We start from the raw sequence: 19,028 nt of genomic DNA, 5'->3' as shown, positions 1-19,028 counted from the left end.
GCTCCCCGTTCTGGGTGTTAGCTTTGGTTACCAGAGCCAGACAATGGCGCCAGTGGCGTGGAAGGAACAAAATGGCCGCCGCCAGCTGTGCCGTTCACAGTCAGTTGATCTCGGTGCAGCTCCAAAGGCACTTGGAGGCAGGGGGCTGTTGTGGCCTGAGACAGGATGATGGATGGTCTACACACGGAGCCCAGGTCCGAAGAAAGGCAGAAGTTCAGTTCGGGGTTGTTAAAATGCTAATGTGGGCAAGCCAACTAAAGATGAATGGGTTAAAAAAAAAGTTAGAGAAGTAAACACACACCTCACATATTACACATGTGAAACCGTCTTTTTTTTCTCTTGGATTACTCAAAACATTTGAGGTTCAGAAGTGAGTGAGACAATTTAGCAAAGCCTCTCACTTGAATACAAAAATAACTAACTGTTAGCATAAAACATGCTGCGATTGTTGTCTGTGCGTAGCAAGGCAAACGAGGCCCATTGGGGAGTGGGGGCGGGGAGTCTCTGAAATGGGGTATAGGGAGGCAGCCGAAATGACTCTCAGTCCTTCCAGTCAGCAGTTCTTCCGCGTGACACTGGAACGCGCCAGAGATAACTTTCTTTCTTCTGAACATTAAAGTTTCAACTGGTAGCTAGCTTACTTGCAGGACGAGTAAAAACGTAACAACTTGGCTTATGAGGATTTTCCGTATAACCGCGGCGGCTTATCCAGGGCATTAGCGCCAGCTCATCTCCCCGCAGCAGTTCGGATAAAAAAGGCACCTTTTCAGCTGTTAATTGCTTGTGCTGTTCTAAATATACACAATCAACCTTGAGTAAATATTGCACTTTCTGCGCCATTGTTAAACACTCCGGGAGCACACCATTAATCTGGGCGAGGGAGGGGCGTGTGTTTACCCTCTTATAGGAACAGGTAAAAGGTGTGTTCAGCGAGTGGAGACCTGAATTCAGCTCGCCTTTGTTTTTTTCCCCGAGCTACTGGGGAAGAGGTAAATCTCCGACGCCCACTGCCTCCCTCCCTTTTCACCTGGAATAAAAAAATCAAGGGACTGAAATACGACACGAGCAATCACCTGGGATTCTGCCTGTGCCCCGGCACGGTAGTGAAATAATCTCTCTCTTCCGGTGGTGCTTTAAAGTCAGACGACCAAACAATATCAATGCTAAATACTTGAGGGGTATAATGACCAAGCTTCGTGCAGGAGTTTCTGCAGTTTTAAAGTATGTTTGTGTATATGAAGACCAACGTGACCTGTGTACCAGAGCCCTAGAGTAAAATCATTATATGTAACACTTGAAAAATGTTTATTATTTTATTTATGTTTGGCCTTTCCTGGAAGTATCGAGTGAAACGTCCCTTCGTTTAAAATAAACCGGACAAGAATAAGCATTGATAAAATTTACTCTAAGAAAAAGAAAAAAACTAAATTTAAGCAAAAGTAAGATTTTAAATCAGAGAACACCTACTGACTAAATGTGCATAGTCATCGAGTTTTAACAGTATGAACACATCGCAGGAAATGTCAAAAATGTCCAGCGCCAAAGGAAACGCCGAACAGCAGGCAAAAAAAGCATACATATTAATAAAAAAACGGTTCCCATGACAACTATAACAAACATAAAACCCTACTCTGCTTTGCTATTTTGTCACAGTGAACTTGAAATCAGTACATGGAAGTCGCCCGTACTCAAAAGGCCGGAGTGGTCTGTACACCACATATAGGTAGGACTAGGCGGCGGCTGGCTCACACACCTATCTCAGCGGGTAGCGGCCTCGGTGGCTGACACATTCTGCTACACAAGCACGCCTGTAGAAAAGACAGCACTTGCATCGCTAGCGGGCGGCTGGGGGCGCAAAAAGGGGAGGGGCGAGGCACGCAGCCACACATGCAGACAAAGGGTGCATTTCCTGACACATAACAGGTTCTGAAGCCCGGGGCTGTAGTTTTCTGCCAGGTTTCATCTATCCCGCTTACAAAGCCGATGCCGGGACTGGGATGTGGCCTGCAGCTGAACGGGGCTCGGGAAGTTTCGTGTTCTGCTACTGGAGCAGCCAGCCTGGGCTGCGGTTTCAATTCGGAAAACTGGAGCGAACGTTTATGTGATAAATTGTAGCAAACCTAACACCCATGGCAATTAAACCCAGCCCCGCTCTCACGCAAGCGCCATGTACGGAATTAAAGGCAAACCACCACGAAGGCTGTGTTTAGAGAGGAAGAAAGGAGCGTCTGTTCTCTCCCAGAACAAGGGGGCAGCACAGCCTCATACTGAGAGCCCCGTGAGCTGCACGAGAAAGACTGGCAACAAATCACTTTTCAGAAACCATGCGCAACCTCCGCGTAATTACACAGGCCTATACCATACTCGCGAACGAACCAGTCACGTTCAAGAAAATGAACGTGATGATAGGTAGCGGTCTCAGTACAGCGCTTAAAGACCGTTTCAAAGAGCTGTAGATGACAACTGATATTGTAACCCAGTTTTACAATATCGATGTATCGACTTCGCAAACATGAATATCTGAGCTCGTTTCATGCTGATTAATGTGTAGGCCTCGAAAGGACAGGCAGAGCTGGGTATGCTCGAAAACAGACCTCCCTACAAATCAAAACGGATTTCAGTAGCTAGTACCTAACCGGCGGGATCTTGCCCTAACATTAAGATCTGTAATTGAGTTATACAAAAAAGCGCGCTCTGCCAGGATACATCGAACAGAAAAACGGAAGAGCCACCCTGAGTTACCAAGACGCTCTTCACCGTCCTCAGATCAGCGTCTTCTTTTACGAAGTTCCTGTAAGTACCAGCGAGGCAGTTCCATACCCGAGTTAAAGACTGCCACATAAAACGCATTTAAATACAATAACACGAAATGGTAATTGTTGACATAGTTAATATCACTCTCGACAATTTGGCATGGACATCCCTCCCTCAGTGTTATTGTTATAGTGGGTTTGTATAGCGCCTGGGTCACCTGCAGGTCTCAGGGCGCTTTGACCACAGAACATAACATCCGGGATATCGAAAAGGGGGAGTACTTAGGCTGAGCTGAGTGCTGTTCTGAACAAATTTGTCTTCAAGGCTTTCCTGAAACGGAGTAGATTTCCCTCCTTTCGGAGTGTCTCAGGCAGGGCGTTCCAGAGGTTCGGTAGTAAAACCGAAAAGGATCTCCCTCCCATTGTGGACAGTTTAAAACGAGGACATACAAGGAGATTGGCATCAGCGGACCTGAGATTTCTTTCCGGCCTATATATCTCGATCCGCTCCTTGATATAGGTCGGGGCCTTCCCATAGATGGCTTTGTGGGCTATACAAAGGCTTTTAAAAACGGACCTCTGTCCAATTGGCAGCCAATGTAGACTTTTTAGTAGTGGAGAGGCGTGCGTTCTCCGCGGAAGGTTAAAAATAAGTCTTGCGGCGTCATTTAGGACTACCTGAAGTCTGTTTGTCAGCATTTTTGGCAGGCCTAAGTAGAGCGCATTGCCATAGTCAAGTCTAGATACTATGGTAGCTGAGACCACAGTGCGTAGCATCGACTGGGAGAGGAGAGGGACTAATTTGCGCAACTGTCTTAGAAGACCTGTACAGGTGCCAACCACGGTAGAAACCTGGTTGGTCATTGAGAGGGCACTGTCCAATTTAATACCCAGACTTTTTACCGTGGCTGCTGACTGTGGAGTTGGGCCCAGCTCCTGGGGCCAGTACACATCACTCCAGGAGGAGCACTTGGATGGTACTACCAGCACCTCTGTCTTTTCGGGGTTAATTTTAAGCTGGTTGGTGGACATCCAGTTGACCGTGTATCTAAGAATGTCCTGAGCGTGGGACTGGGCTTGTGCTGTGTCACCTATGCCCAGCAGCAACTGTGTGTCGTCGGCATAGTTGAACACCCGGCAGCCCATCCCCGCTAGTGTATGAATCAGGGGCTGTAGATATATGTTGAACAGGAGTGGGGATAGAGCTGAACCCTGGGGGACGCCGCAAGTCAGACTTCCCACTCCTGATACATTATCTCCCATCTGGATTCTCTGGGTTCTCCCAGATAGAAATGATTCCAGCCACCGGAGGGCTAAGTCCTGAATTCCAAACCCAGCTAGCCTATTCAACAGAATGGAATGGCTGACAGTATCGAACGCCGCTGATAGGTCTAACAAAATCAGGGCGCTCGGTCTTTTACTGTCAGCCATCCTTCTGAGATCGTCCAGCACCGAGAGCATGACCAACTCGGTGCTGTGATGTGCACGGAAGCCTGCCTGCCTCTCATGGAGTAGATGGTTAGACTCCAGATAGCTTGACATATATTTTAGTACATGTTGCTCAAGTACTTTAGACAGGAAGGGCAGCTGGGATATGGGTCGATAGTTTTTTAAGACATTGGGGTCTGCCCCCACCTTTTTCAGCAACGGTCTTACACGAGCTTCCTTGAAGCTAGTGGGGAGCCTGCCAGTGCTCAGCGATTTATTCAATGTAGTTAGGATATGGTCCTCTAGGATTGGACCTGCCAGGCAGAAAATACTTGGAGGGCATGGATCTGCTGGGGAGCCGGATTTTGTCTTTCTCATCAATGATTCGAGGGTTAGTGAATCTATGGGGGGAAATGATGATAGGCAGCTGGCAGTTGGATTTAGAGCGATATGCTGCTCAATTGGGCTGCACCCCATGCTTTTTATTTCGCACATGATAGTATCGACCTTATCCAGAAAATATTTCTGGAAAGTATCGCAGTCTATGCTACTTTCTGCATCCTGGGCTCTTTTTGTTAGTTCCTTCAGGATTTTAAATGTTTCCTTTTGAACATTGTTCGCCCTATTTATACGGACCTCATAGAATGCAGCTTTAGTTGTCCGAATAGATTTTTTGTAGCTACGAAACGCCGTCTTGTATTGTTCACAAGTAACTGTATCCTTATTCCTCCTCCAGTTTCTCTCTATATTACGCAGGGCCTTCCTTTGGTCCCTCAAGGCAGATGTGAACCAAGGGGCTCCCTTTTTCCCACTATTTTTTGTTTGAAGTTTCTCAGGGGCTATCTGATCAATGGCCTTTACCAGATAGTCCATCATGTTTTTACAATCCTGATCTACATCTTTATTAAGTATTATTGGCTGGACAGTACCTCTAAGTGATGTAGTCAGTGTATGTTGGTCTACATTTTTCCACTGCCGGGTCATTCTGGTTTTCGGTTCTGGGCGTGGGAGTATGGTACCTAGAGGGATATCACAGTAGATCAGGTGGTGATCTGACCACATACACGGGAGGATTCCAGCAAGTACCACCCTAGGATCTGTTGTCCATATTAGATCTAGGGTGTGGCCTTTTATATGGGTGGGAGCGTTTACAAGCTGCTTGAAACCTAGAGAGGACATGGTTGTCTCTAGGGTACTGGCCGCTGGCTGTTTCCTATCTTTGTCCCAGTGAAAGTTGAAATCTCCTGTAGCTATGACGTTTCTATATCTGGAACACATGTCAGAGACATAGGTCATTAAGGAGTCATTAAACCCTGAGGTGGCGTTGGGAGGGCGATAGACTGTGAGAACTGTAACACACATGTTATCAAACATGATTTTTATCGCCAGTAAGTCGGCCAAATCCGCCGACTCCGCCAGTATTTTAGTCACAGCTAGATGTTTTTTAAAAATTATAGCCACCCCTCCCCCTCGGGTGTTCCCTGTGCGATTCTGCCAGTGGATATCGTAATTTTCAGGGACAGCAGCAATAATGTCTGGTATGGAGTTATCCCCAATCCAGGTCTCGGACAAGGTCAGGATGTCAATGTCTTCACCCTGCAGTAGAGTGTAGATCTCGAGACTATGACAGCAAAGCGACCTGGTATTTAGGCTGACGAGCTTTGAAATATGCGGGGGGGCTCGGGACCTACCCATCTGCGGTGTCTGGATGGACAGTTCCTCGATGCGCGTGAGTGTAACCAGGTCTAGGGGTGTCGTGTCCCCGTTTAGATGACGGATTTCCTCACCAGAGTATACAATTCGTTTGGTGGGGGGCCCTGCCCCTGCGCCCCTCCGTGCGCGGACGGGCGCAGACGGGCAGGACTCTGGCACGACTCCGGCACAGGTCCGGCGCGTCCGCTGACCGCGTCCGCTGCGCGGAGACATGGCCGACCGTTTTTGTACTGGCAACTACAGCCCAACCAAAGATGGCCGCCACGTAATCCGGGACCCGGGGCTTCACCAGCCCTACCGAGCACCTTGGAATCGTGGGACGAGGGAAGTAGCAGTCCTCGCGCTATAGCGCCAGTTCCCCAATTAAAATTATGCCTTCAGTAAAACGGATGGTCCAAAGTGCAAATGTGCAAAGCAGCGAGGGGATATTTTAAAAAGGGGTCGGACACAAGGGATAATACAATTTAAAAGATTGGCACTGGTAGAACAAGCGATCCGCCCGAATCGGTCTCGGGGGTGTGAACGTTCGTGTGTTTTTCGGGAGGTGCAATGTTTGCCTAAACCACGAACTAGTTCACTTTAACCGGAGAAAGCTCACCTGAAGGGCACGTCTTGGGAGGGTGAGGCTGCTTGCGCCGCTAATGATCCCAGAAATATACCCAGCTAGTTACCAGCTTAACATGGTAACGAGACAATACAAGCCGCTACTTCACCGAGCCTGAAGGGGCCCTTTCAGGCTGCAGTAATCCCCTCCGAGGAGTACCTGGGTGACCTTTCGCTTGCAGTCAGCGTGTATTAATAATGAAGCGCCTGCCAACCCCTTCCAATCAATGCGAACACAGATCCAGTTCCAGTTCCTCCAGCGGTGAGACAAAAAAAGTTTAGCCGCGTTACACTCCAACAAAGCGCGGCTCTCCTGGCCAGAGGCAGCCTGGGCCGAGTGGGCTATTGCTGCCACTGCAACCAGAGCACACTGAATTGCCTCTTATTTGTTACCATCCATAATTGATGGGCAGATTGAAATATAGCTGCCGCTGTATCCCGGAGCGGGGCCATTGAAAGGATGGGGGAGGGCGGGAAGCTGTAATGCCCGGTTTGCTCCTGCACTAAATCCTTCCTTGAGGGACGCGGCTCGGAGGTGGAGCCCGTGGGAGGGGGGGGGGCATTGCAGAACTGAGGGAGGGGGCGCGCCGACGGGGGCACGGAGCAGTACTACACACACTCTTCTCCTTCACTGAGGGACTGGTCTTGGAGGTACAGCCCAATGAGGGGGGGGGGGGGAAAGAGCTGGGGGTAGGAGAACGGAAGGGCCTGGTGAAGAGGTAGTTAGAACGTTTGGTCTGTTTTTTGAACTACACCACTCCTTGCAGGGACAAGTCCTGAGGGTAGAGCCGGTGGGAAGAGGGCACAGCTGGGGAGTGGGAGGGGGGCGGTGTAGTGGGGGAGCGTAGATGCTCATTCTTACTTCCTCATCACTCTCTTCTCTGCAGGGGCAGGTCTTGGAGGTGGAACCCCTGGGAGAGAGGGGCGAGCACAGATGGGGAGAGAAAGGTTTGGAAGGGCCCGGAAAAGTGGGGAAGGGACAGGAAGCTGTAACGTACGTCTCTCTTCTGCACCCCGTCATTCCTTCCAACGTCAAAGCTTAGAGATTGAGCCCACGGAAGGGATGGGGGGCACAGAGCTGGAGGGCAAGTGATACTGACCAGACCAGCGCGCCTTCCACCTCATCCTTCCTTGTTCCAGCAGGGTGAAAGCCTGTGGAAATGAGGAGAGCACAGAGATGGGGGGCGAGGGTTACTGACGGCACTAGGAGGCCAGTAAGGTTCAACATGACTTCCGAACTACCTCACTTCCTACAGGACCGCGGGTTGCAGCCACAGCCTGTGACACTGACACGAGTACAGAGGTGGCGAGGGATACGAACCGGTCGCCTGGTAAACAGCACCCGGAGGTTCCAATGATACCATGAAACTGTGAACTCCCTCATCCTGCCTCTGTGTCAGGGAGTGCACCGCGCGCCTCCGCCTGCCTCTGTGTCAGGGAGTGCACCGCGCGCCTCCTCATGCCTCTGCGTCAGGGAGTGCACCGCGCGCCTCCGCCTGCCTCTGTGTCAGGGAGTGCACCGCGCGCCTCCTCATGCCTCTGCGTCAGGGAGTGCACCGCGCGCCTCCGCCTGCCTCTGCGTCAGGGAGTGCACCGCGCGCCTCCGCCTGCCTCTGCGTTAGGGAGTGCACCGCGTGCCTCTACCTGCCTCTGTGTCAGGGAGTGCACCGCGCGCCTCCTCGTGCCTCTGCGTCAGGGAGTGCACCGTGCGCCTCCGCCTGCCTCTGCGTCAGGGAGTGCACCGCGCGCCTCCGCCTGCCTCTGCGTCAGGGAGTGCACCGCGTGCCTCTACCTGCCTCTGTGTCAGGGAGTGCACCGCGTGCCTCTGTGTCAGGGAGTGCACCGCGTGCCTCTACCTGCCTCTGTGTCAGGGAGTGCACCGCGCACCCCTTTGGCCCTCTCCTGCCTCTGCGTCAGGGAGTGCACCGCGCGCCTCCGCCTGCCTCTGCGTCAGGGAGTGCACCGCGTGCCTCTGTGTCAGGGAGTGCACCGCGTGCCTCTACCTGCCTCTGTGTCAGGGAGTGCACCGCGCACCCCTTCGTGCCTCTCCTGCCTCTGCGTCAGGGAGTGCACCGCGCGCCTCTACCTGCCTCTGTGTCAGGGAGTGCACCGCGCACCCCTTCGTGCCTCTCCTGCCTCTGCGTCAGGGAGTGCACCGCGCGCCTCCTCATGCCTCTGCGTCAGGGAGTGCACCGCGTGTGCTTAGCAGTGTCAGCCCTGTGCCTGGGTCTTTCGCTACTAAACACTAAAGAGGGGGTATACAGCCGCCTACTCATGCAGCACCCGGATCTGGCACGAGACCAAACCAGGAGTGAGGGGAAGGAATCTGGCTCTGTAAGCAGTGACAAGAGAGGCCATCTGAAAAGTATAATTACTTCAGATTCAACATCTGCTGCTGGTAATGGGCCAAACTGAGGCACTGCCTGTGGCACGAGTGCAACCTCTGTGCACTGAACGTGTGTAGACGGACTCGGCCCAGCCTCGCAAGGCACATCTCACCACCTGGAGCAGGCCCTGAGGTGCCCACCAAGGCCCTAAATACGTGAAACCAAACTTCATTCTGAGTGTATGATGTGGACGAATCCAGCTCAGACTGTGGGGAACTGGGCAGCACACCCTGTAGAGGGGGCGTGCAGTGGCAAAGATGCCAGCAGAGCCTACAGACCCAACAGGTAATACCACCTGTGGGAAAGTGGTCTTCCCACCCCATTGATCCGATGTATACCACAGACAGTGGGAAGTAGGACCATCCAGTGTATGGGCTGAGATGCACCAGGCAGGGGTCAAGCTGCCAGCTCAGGCTGTGGGTCTGACATGAATCAAATACTGTGAGGAAAAAGGCCAGTCCAGCCTAAACCTCCAACATGTGGTAACACTGTGGGAAAGCTATCAGATCAACCTATAGGTCCGAATGGAGTGTGGACTGTGGTAAGGGTGCGAGCCCGTCCTACAGATCCTACATATAGCGTGTGGATTGTCATGAGGGTTGGAGCATGGCCTAAAGATCCCACGTGTAGAGTGCACTGTGGTAAGGGTGCGAGCCCAGCCTATAGAGTCCACATGTAATATGGACTGTGTAAGGGTAGGAGCCCAGTCTATACATCCAACATGTAGCACAGACAGTGATGAGTGTGCAACCCGGCATATAGATCCTACCTGTAGTGTAGACCGTGGTAAGGGTGCGAGCCCGGCCTAAAGATCCCACATGTAGAGTGCACTGTGGTAAGAGTTTGAGCCCGGCCTATAGAGTGCACCTGTAATATGGACTGTGGTATGGGTGCGCGCACGGCCTATAGAGTCTATGTGTAATATGGACTGTGGTATGGGGGCGCGCCCGGCCTATAGAGTCTATGTGTACTATAGAGTCTACGTGTACTATGGACTGTGGTAAGGGTGTGAGCCTGGCCTATAGAGTCTACGTGTACTATGGTAAGGGTACGACCCCGGCCTATGGAGTCTACCTGTAATATGGACAGTGGTAAGGGTACGACCCCGGCCTATGGAGTCTACGTGTAATATAGACTGTGGTCTGGGTGAACGCCCGGCCTATAGAGTCTACCTGTAATATGGACAGTGGTATGGGTACGACCCCGGCCTATGGAGTCTACGTGTAATATAGACTGTGGTATGGGTGCACGCCCGGCCTATAGAGACTATCTGTAATATGGACTGTGGTATGGGTGCGATCCCGGCCTATAGAGTCTACCTGTAATATGGACAGTGGTATGGGTGCGACCCCGGCCTAGAGTCAACCTGTAATATGGACAGTGGTATGGATGCGAGTCCGGCCTATAGAGTCTATGTGTAATGTGGACTGCGGTAAGGGTGTGAGCCTGGCCTATAGAGTCTACCTGTAATATAGACTGCGGCATGGGTGTGAGCCCGGCCTATAGAGTCTACCTGTAATATGGACTGTGATATGGGTGACAGCCCGGCCTATAGAGTCTGCCTGTAATATGGACTGTGGTATGGGTGCCAGCCCGGCCTATAGAGTCTGCCTGTAATATGGACTGTGGTATGAGTGTGCACATTGTTGCCTGTCTGTAGATCGAAATGTAACACAGACTTTGGAAAATAGCTGAGCACAGCCTATAGCTCTAATGATGCAGACTGTGGCAAAGATGCTGTCTCAGTCTTTCGTTCTGACGTCACACCCGGCAGTCTGGGGGCTGTGAGGAAATAAGGAGACGCAGGTGGGGATGGCCGCCCAGCCAATACACCAGACATGTATTGCAGATTGTGGGGAAGATTGCAGCCCAATCCATGAGGCTGAGAGGTAAAACACAGACAGTGGGAAAGACACGGGCCAGCCCAGCCTATAACATGTAGCACATTTGCGGGGGAAATGACATGCCAAATGCATTGATCCCACAAGTAAAGCGGAGTGTTGGAACGATGCCAGCCCCGTCCAAGATCCTAAGTGTAATTCAGGCATAAGCATAGCTGCCCGTCCAACCTGTACGGCTGAGACGCCACTGACCATGGGGAAGACCCCAGCCGTTTCTGGGTCCGCAATATAGCACAGACTGTGGGAAGGATCATCCCAGCCAAATATTCTGTATGCATCACATACTGTGGTAAGGTTCACCGACAGAGCCTATAGATACGAACAGTCAGTAGCAGGCTACGGCAAAGATACAGCTCGACCTATACAGCTGTAATTCAGTGCAGGATGTAGGACAGATGCCAACCCAGCCAACGGGTCAGAGATGCAACAAAGACGATGGGAAGGATGCCAGGCCAGTAAGTTTGACAAATAGTGCAGATTCAGGGTTATATACCAGCCTCCCCTACCGACGTGACATGCAACTCTGAATGTGGGAAAGATGTCGTCCTATCATATAATTCAGATTGTGGAAAGATGCCAGGGTAGCCTGCGAGTCTGACGGGCATCACAACACTGTGGGAATACGCCAGCCCGCCTTATGGCTTCAACGTGTAAAACCAGCCAGGAGTTATGCCACAACCGCCTATGGAGTAACATCCCTGGCTGTTTAACATTTCACACAGAGTGACGCATGTTCAAGCCTAACCCCGTAATCTAATATTTCACAGAATGAGAAAGTTTCAGCAAACCTGTGGGTATATCATATCGCACAGGCTGTGCAACACACACCAGCCAAGCAAAGCCATGTTGTAAAAACACCAGAGAGCCTGTGGGTCCACATGCAGCACACGCCAGACACCTTGGAAGTCTTAAACAGGCTGTGTGAAAGAGACGAAGCAACATGCATGTCAAGCATGTAATCCGTGCAACGGAAAAAATATCACCCAAACTGCGAATCTAACATTTACCACACGGGCTGTGTTAGCCTGTGTGCCTAACGTATGTATGCAAGGTGCGAGAAAAGTAACAGCCAACCCGCGTGTCTAGTATTTACCATGAATTGTATGAAGAATACCGTGGGTCTACCATATAAAACAGGCTGTGAGAAAGAGAGCAAGCAGCCACTGACATGTACAGAGGCTGTGGGAAATGCACCGGCCAGCCGCAGAGTCATACATGGAGCACAGGTTGTGATACAGACATCAGCAAGGCTGTGTCGAGCATGTGGCACGGGGTCTGGGAAAATACAGCAGCCAGCGTTTGTGTCTAACGTAAATACACTGTGGGAAAGAAACCTGCCAACGCGTGGACTAGCAAACAACACGGGGTGCAGGAAGGACTGCAGGCGTCATGTGTGTGTAGGATGGAACTCAGGTGGAGGGAAAGAAATCAAACAGACAGCACAGAACAGGCTGTTTGAAAGACGCCGGCCAACCCGTGGGTCTAACATGCAACACATGCTGTGCGAAAGAGCGCAGCCAATACATACTCTGTTACACAAGAAGTGTGAAAACCAGTGGCCACCCTGTGGGTCTAAAATGCAACAGAGGCTGTTGGAAAGAGACCAGCCAATAAGGTGGAACACAGGGTGTGGGAAAGACCCTGGCCAACCAGTGGGTCTAACAGGCAACACAAGCTGTGGGAAAGAGCACAGCCAATAATGTGTAACACAGGGTGTGGGAAAGACATCAGCTAACAAGTTGAGTCTAACAGGCAACACAAGCTGTGGGAAAGAGCGCAGCCAATAATGTGTAACACAGGGTGTGGGAAGGACATCAGCTAACAAGTTGAGTCTAACAGGCAACACAAGCTGTGGGAAAGAGCGCAGCCAATAATGTGTAACACGGGGTGTGGGAGACATTGGCCAACCTGTGGGTCTAGCATGCAACACAAGCTGTGGGAAGGAGCACAGTCAATAATGGGTACAGGGCGTTGGAAAGACATTGGCCAACCTGTTGGTCTAAAATGCAACACAGGCTGTGGGTATGTGCACAGTCAATAATGTGTAACACAGGGTATGGGAAATACATCTGCCAACCTGTGGGTCTAAAATGCAACACAGACCGTGGGTATGCGTGTAGCCAATAATGTATAACACAGGGCGTGGGAAAGACACCGGCAACAATTAGGTTGTACCATGCAACATAAGCTGTAGGAAAGAGCGCAGCCAAAAATGTGTAACACATGGTGTGGGAGACATTGGCCAACATGTGGGTCTACAATGCAACACAAGCTGTGGCAAAGAGCACAGCCAATAATGTGCAATACAGGGTGAGGGAAAGACACCTGCCAACCTTGGGTCTAACATGCAACACAAGCTGTGGGAAAGAGCGCAGCCAATAATGTGCAGCACAGGGTGTGTGTAATCACGGGTGTTAACATATCGCAGAGAGCGACAATTTTTCGGTCATAAACTTTGGGTCAATATCTAACATGCAAATGGGAGGACAAAAGCCGACCTGTCTGTACTTTTAACTTGTAACAGGAGGCGTTTGTAAGATGCCCGCCCAGCCTATGAGTCCTGCACCCAAACTGAGACCAAGAACCCATAACGCAGCCTGTTGGGCTGTCGGCAGCCGGGCGATGGGTTTAAGATGTAACACTGAAAATGTGATGCAATATCGATGGGAAGACGACAGCCTAGCCCATGGGTCGAAAATGCAAACACTACTAGAAAATTACCAGGCTACTGATCTAGCAGCAGACCATGTGTGTCTAAGATATAAGAGTGGCAAATATTATGGTCCAATCACTGAGCAGGGAAGATGCCAGCCAACATGAGGGTGGAAAACGGCAGGGAGATCGGAGGAAAGGGTACCATGAAACCATCATATGGCCAGAAAAATGGCCTTCCCTCCCACAGAACTGCGCCCCACATATCATAAAAAATAATAGCAGCCAGGCCTAGACAACGCCAGATAAAACTTATAAAGAAAACATAGAAATGCTGCGTGCGGATATTTAACTATACCACATGATCTATTTACAGAGTGCATCCCTGCACACGGGGGACTGAGGCATGAGGGAAATATCCCATATCTAGGGTGTTACGGGGAGCAATATGCCGCCCTACCCATGACCACACATTCGAAGGGGTGGCGGGGCTGCTCCCGGATTGTTAGGGTAGGTCTGAAGGAAGCGACAGTTCATTATTCGTGTCTCTCACTCTAAGCCTCTCAAAACAAAGAGCTGGTATAGCGCCGGCTACTGTGGGCTGGCCCACTGTCCTGGTCGCATGCTTTTTTTTCTCCCAGGCTTGTGCCGCTGTAGCCCAGTCGTCCAATGTGATCAGTGTATTGGCAGCGTTGTGCCCGGAGCGCAATCGCCTGTCTAGGCTCAGTTGTGCCCGGGGCACTGTCGCCCGTCTAGGCTGCGCCTTGGCAAGTCTAGGCTCAGTTGTGCCCGGGGCACTGCCGCACGCACGCGCTCAGTGCCCGCACACCACTGAGCCAGGGGGTGCGCCACCCGTGTGACCTCGGCTGAGCCGGGGGCACGGCGTGGGAGCGCAGCGGCCCACCTGGCCTCTGGCTACGCTGGCTGTCGCCTTCCACCGTTCACAGGCGAAGGCTCCTGGCCAGCCCCTCCGTGCAGTCTTTGTTAACTTGCAAGTCCAGCTTCCCCTCCTCGGACAGTCATGGGGCGGCCGGGGGCTCACAGCTTTCATCCGAGTCTGATCACAACAGCAGTCCAGGGGGAGGGGTTTGAGCCCCGCACAGACACATGCTCTGTCCTGAGGGGCCCAGCTGCAATCAGCTTTGAGATCTTCAAAGCCTCGGGCGCGATCAAATGGCAAAGCCCCGAGACAGGAGGAGACACAACACGAATCCCCCCTCCTCCAACCCCCCACATCCCCAGCTCCTCCTAACACAAGGTCCTACCTTCGCCCATCCCACCCCTCCTCCACAGTCCCTTCACTCACATACTCATCTTGCCAAGTAATAAACACAGAGCGCATCTACTCCCCACTCACCCGACCCTATTTCACATGAATGAACACGCCACTCGAGCCCCGAATTTTAATCCCGCGCCCGTCTGAACACACAGCCCATACTCACCCCCTTCCTCTTTCAGAAACGGACCAAACACTGCCCGCGTACACACCAGTCCCTGCTTTTCTCTTAGTCACATGCTCCCCAAAACCCCCAATTCCATCCACCCTCCTTCACCCAAACTAATTACTTTGCCCTTATTCTGCCGTCGACCATTAATTAAATTTCCTCATGCTACAACACATGTACTCCTACCCTAAAAACCCTAACACACTGACCCACGAATGTCCTCTTACTGTACCACTCCACCCAGCCCCCCTTCCCCTTTGCACCTCTGCAAACACTGATGCAGCGAGATCGGAGCCAAAACTCCGACTGCAACTTCCACCTCTGCCATCCGGCGCGGGTCCAAGCCAGGTCTAGCGCCGCGCCGTGCAGGGACGAAAGCTCCTCTGCTCAGGAGTACTCCTGCGCCCCGGCCAGCACCGTCCTGCACAAGTTCCCCGCAGCCCCAGCCGTCCGCGAGCAGCCAGACAGGTAGCACAATCCCCGGGCTCCGCTTGCACACACGGTCCGCTTACCTCATATGGAAGAGCGCCTTTATCAATCCGTTTTGCTCCGTGGATGCAGCGGCTCCCACCAAAATAATCCCCAAACTCGTCCAGACCCTTCCAAGAACAGGAGAAAAACAAACCGGAGCTGGGCAAATGGTGTAATTCGATCCATCTCCAGTCAATCCATCAAGGCGGCAGAAGGAGGAGGCTGCTTACCAACAAGCCCCGCTCCAGCAGAGGGTCCCACCCCCAGCCAGCCCAGAGCCTGCTGCCGCACCAAACACTCCTGCACGTTTGGGCTGCGCTCTGCTCCTCGGCACTCTTTTTCCCCTCCTCTGCTCATGCTGTGCGAGGCCCTCCTCTCACATTGACCCCTCCATGGCCTCCGCTCTCCTCCCCTCCCCCTCCTTCCAAGATGCAACTCAACCCTTTTGGCACATTAGCTTTCAGCAGCGGTAGGATCTTGCTGCGAGCGCCAAGGAAAGGCTTTATTATGCAGCGTTCCTTCGAAGCAAATCACAGCTCTTTCCTAGTGTTTACCCGGTGCGCCCGAGCTGTACACAGCGCCAAAAACGTCTAACTGCCGAGAGGCACCGCCGCAAAACTCCACAAACAGCCTTTCGTTGTTTAAAAAACGCAGATTACTGCCGCTAACATCCCGGCTTCCTCTCCCAGTGAAAGTTGAGTAAGAGAGAATTTCCAGAGCCTCAAGCAACGAGTTCGATTGCGCGACGTCTTCTGTGGTTTGTCGTGCGAGGGAGGGGTGTTTGTTATTGCGTTTGTAGCCAGTTAAATTCTCACGGGGAAAGACTGGGGGGTGGCGATGGGGTACTCTATGCCTGCTAAAATGTAGGCGCATTGATTTGCAATAAAGTGAGAACGCATACACGGAGTATTAGCTCTTTGACGGGGTACTTCCTCCTAAATCTGCAGAGTTTGCACGTATGCAAAATATATGGCACACGGAACGACATAAAGAAAGACGTTGAATGAATTCCGCTAAAGTGCTGTAGTCAAGAGTAACATTCATACTATGCTTTGGCTGAGTCGGGGGCACTCCTTCCTAAATGTGCAAAGCATGCCGCACAGACCGTATTGCATAGGGATGATATAAAGATAGACCTTTGCAGGAATTTTACTAAAGTAGTTCAGTCAAGATGTAGCTGACTACAGTGCGCCTAGAAACAATGAGTTGCTGCTTTTGGGTCATCCGTAGAAGCCTTTTCATCTATTAAACACCGTTTAAAGTCGAAACCGGAGAGATTTGCATCTCTCGCAGACCCAGTCATAGCTTTCGATAAGAAAACCTCTTCCAGTCTATGCTGACGCACTGTTCACGGACACCTGGTGTCATGAACTAACTGGAAATATTGTGATGGTGCTATGAGGTGCATGGACGTGCTCCCAACGCAGTTTATTACTGTAAGATTCTAGCATCACATTTGTTTGTTGTTGGGATGGAAATTACACGCGATACCGAGAAGGCATCAGCCCAACATTAAGCAGGCAGCGGAGGAGCCCGGCCATATCAGTGTAAATGGATAACACAGTATCTGACCGGAGGCAAAGTAGCCCATTGGAGAATAACCGAGGCCAGTGTTGTTCTCCGGGTCCTGCTGGTTTTTCAGAGGCTCTGGCCTGGTTAACTGAGACTGCTCCGCTGGCCCTTGATGGCACTTGTTTTGAGCAAATCTATGGATTTTTGTGTTGGTTTTCTATTGCTGGTAGCAACATCATTTATGATAAACAATAGCGTCACTAATGGCGTCAATCTATACATCACTTACCATTTATGACATACCAAAACAACCTAATACATAAGGATACTCCAGCAAATAAGTAGTTTCAGGATGTATGTTTTATCCTGAAGATGACCTCTCTTTGTAATTACATTAGTCGAAACATTGCAGAATGCTATACAATACAATTGTTTAGCTTTAATCTTGGCTAGCTACTAATGTAATTGAAGCAGACAACACTCAGTTGAACAATCTTTTAAAAACAACAGCTGAGGGGGAATTTAGTCTTGTTGAAGGTACTTCAGTGGAAATAGGGAAGGAATCATCACAAGATGCCAGGAGATCCATGCAGGGGTCTTATAGACCAACTATATAATTGGGTTCCACGGTTGCTTCTTTGGTGTCTCGTAAGCGCTACGGGCATTTCTGTCTCGTGGTTCCCAGGAGTGCTGCTGATATCCCTCCTTGTTTACTTCAACATCCTGTTATGCTATCAAGTAGCCATGAGCAACAATGCGATAGGCTCGTGCCTATTTCATATGTGGCACCTTGAGGGAACTGTTTTCTCTCGTGGGTGGTAGTTGTTTGAATGTGGAAGGCGAGATACATATACAGGGGAAGGAGAGGTTGGAGTGCCATTCAAGATTGTACCTCGGATTGTATTCCCTTTTTCTCCTCATTAAAGACCACATGCTTTCTTCCTTTCCTTGGACGATCCAAAAGTGGCTACGAGCAGGTGGCGACACACTTGTGCATGTGTTTCCTTGCGTGGCATTTTCGTCTACCTTATGGTCTGCTTCATTGGATATTTTTTGGCGGAAAACTTTTCTGAATTGGTCTGTTGAGGAGTCTGATCACCTCGGATTGGTCTTCTGCTACAGAAATTGCTGGACTTGACTGGTCTTTTTCCCCTGAACATCTTTTTTGACTGTGGAGAGGTACTCGTGGCACTAAAAGAAAGCCCTTCTGGGAAGGCCCCGGGTCCGGACTGTGTACCAATAGATGTTTTTAAATCACAACCGGAATTGTGGGCTCCTTTGCTTACTAACGTTCTGAATTCCCTGAATGCCACAGGCTTCATTTCCACCTGGCCTGAGGCGGTCGTAGTTCCGATTTTGAAAAAAGGCGACAGGAATAATCCCTCCAATTACCGCCCAATATCATTGCTCGATTCCCTAATGAAGGTCGCAGGGAGAATTATTTGAAATAGAATCCATGATTGGATAAGCGACCAAGACATCATCTCCAATCTACAATATGGTTTCAGACAAGGCAAAGGTGCCATCGAGCAAGGCCTGAACTTGACCCTTATAATTGCCAAATACACCCAGGCAAAAAAGGGAAACCTTTTCGTAACCTTTGTAGATCTCAGCTCCGCATTTGACTGCGTTGACCATGAGCTGCTCTGGGAATCTCTTTTAGAGATTGGATTAGAACCTTCCATTCTTGCATTCATTAAAGAGCTTTACAGGGGAGCATCAGCCCGTGTCAGATACGATAGAAGTGGATAATGCTCTGACAGGTTTTATATTAGGAGAGGTGTAAGACAGGGATGCGTATTAGCCCCCTTACTTTTCACCCTCTATATAAATTCTGTCGGCCACTATCTAAACAGAACTTACCACGACTACCCTACTATTAATGGCAAACCTATACCCATACTTCTTTATGCGGATGACGCAGCAATAATGTCACAGACCCGCATAGGGCTACAAAGGGCAGTTGATGAATTTACTGATTTTATGTCACGGAGAGGTTTAAATGTTAATGCCTCTAAAACCTTTACCATGTCTTGCGGCCTAGGGATCGGAAAAAAACAATGTTCCAACTTTTTAAAAGGCAGGAAATTGGATAGTATTGACAGGTTTCCATATCTGGGCATTATTTTCGATAAGAGGGGCACCTGGCGGGCTGCTGCCCAA

General features: G+C 50.7%; 1 protein-coding gene across 6 annotated transcripts in view; it reads right to left on the bottom strand.

The window, feature by feature from the left end:
* Positions 1-15,733, bottom strand: part of SEMA6D (semaphorin 6D) — a 121,407-nt gene extending 105,674 nt beyond the window's left edge. For 2 of the 6 annotated variants that reach the window (XM_085644199.1, XM_085644201.1), the window contains exon 1: positions 15,395-15,526. The gene's annotated coding sequence lies outside the window, so the exon portion shown is untranslated. Of the gene's footprint in view, positions 1-15,394 lie in introns of all 6 variants that reach the window. The other 4 variants (XM_085644198.1, XM_085644200.1, XM_085644197.1 and 1 more) reach the window with 4 other exon arrangements.
* Positions 15,734-19,028: the final 3,295 nt, after the last annotated feature.

The sequence above is a fragment of the Triturus cristatus genome, chromosome 3_1, assembly GCF_964204655.1.
Source record: "Triturus cristatus chromosome 3_1, aTriCri1.1, whole genome shotgun sequence".
NCBI lineage: Eukaryota > Metazoa > Chordata > Amphibia > Caudata > Salamandridae > Triturus > Triturus cristatus.
Note: the sequence above shows the minus strand (reverse complement) of the source record. Positions and strands in the feature narration are given on the sequence as shown.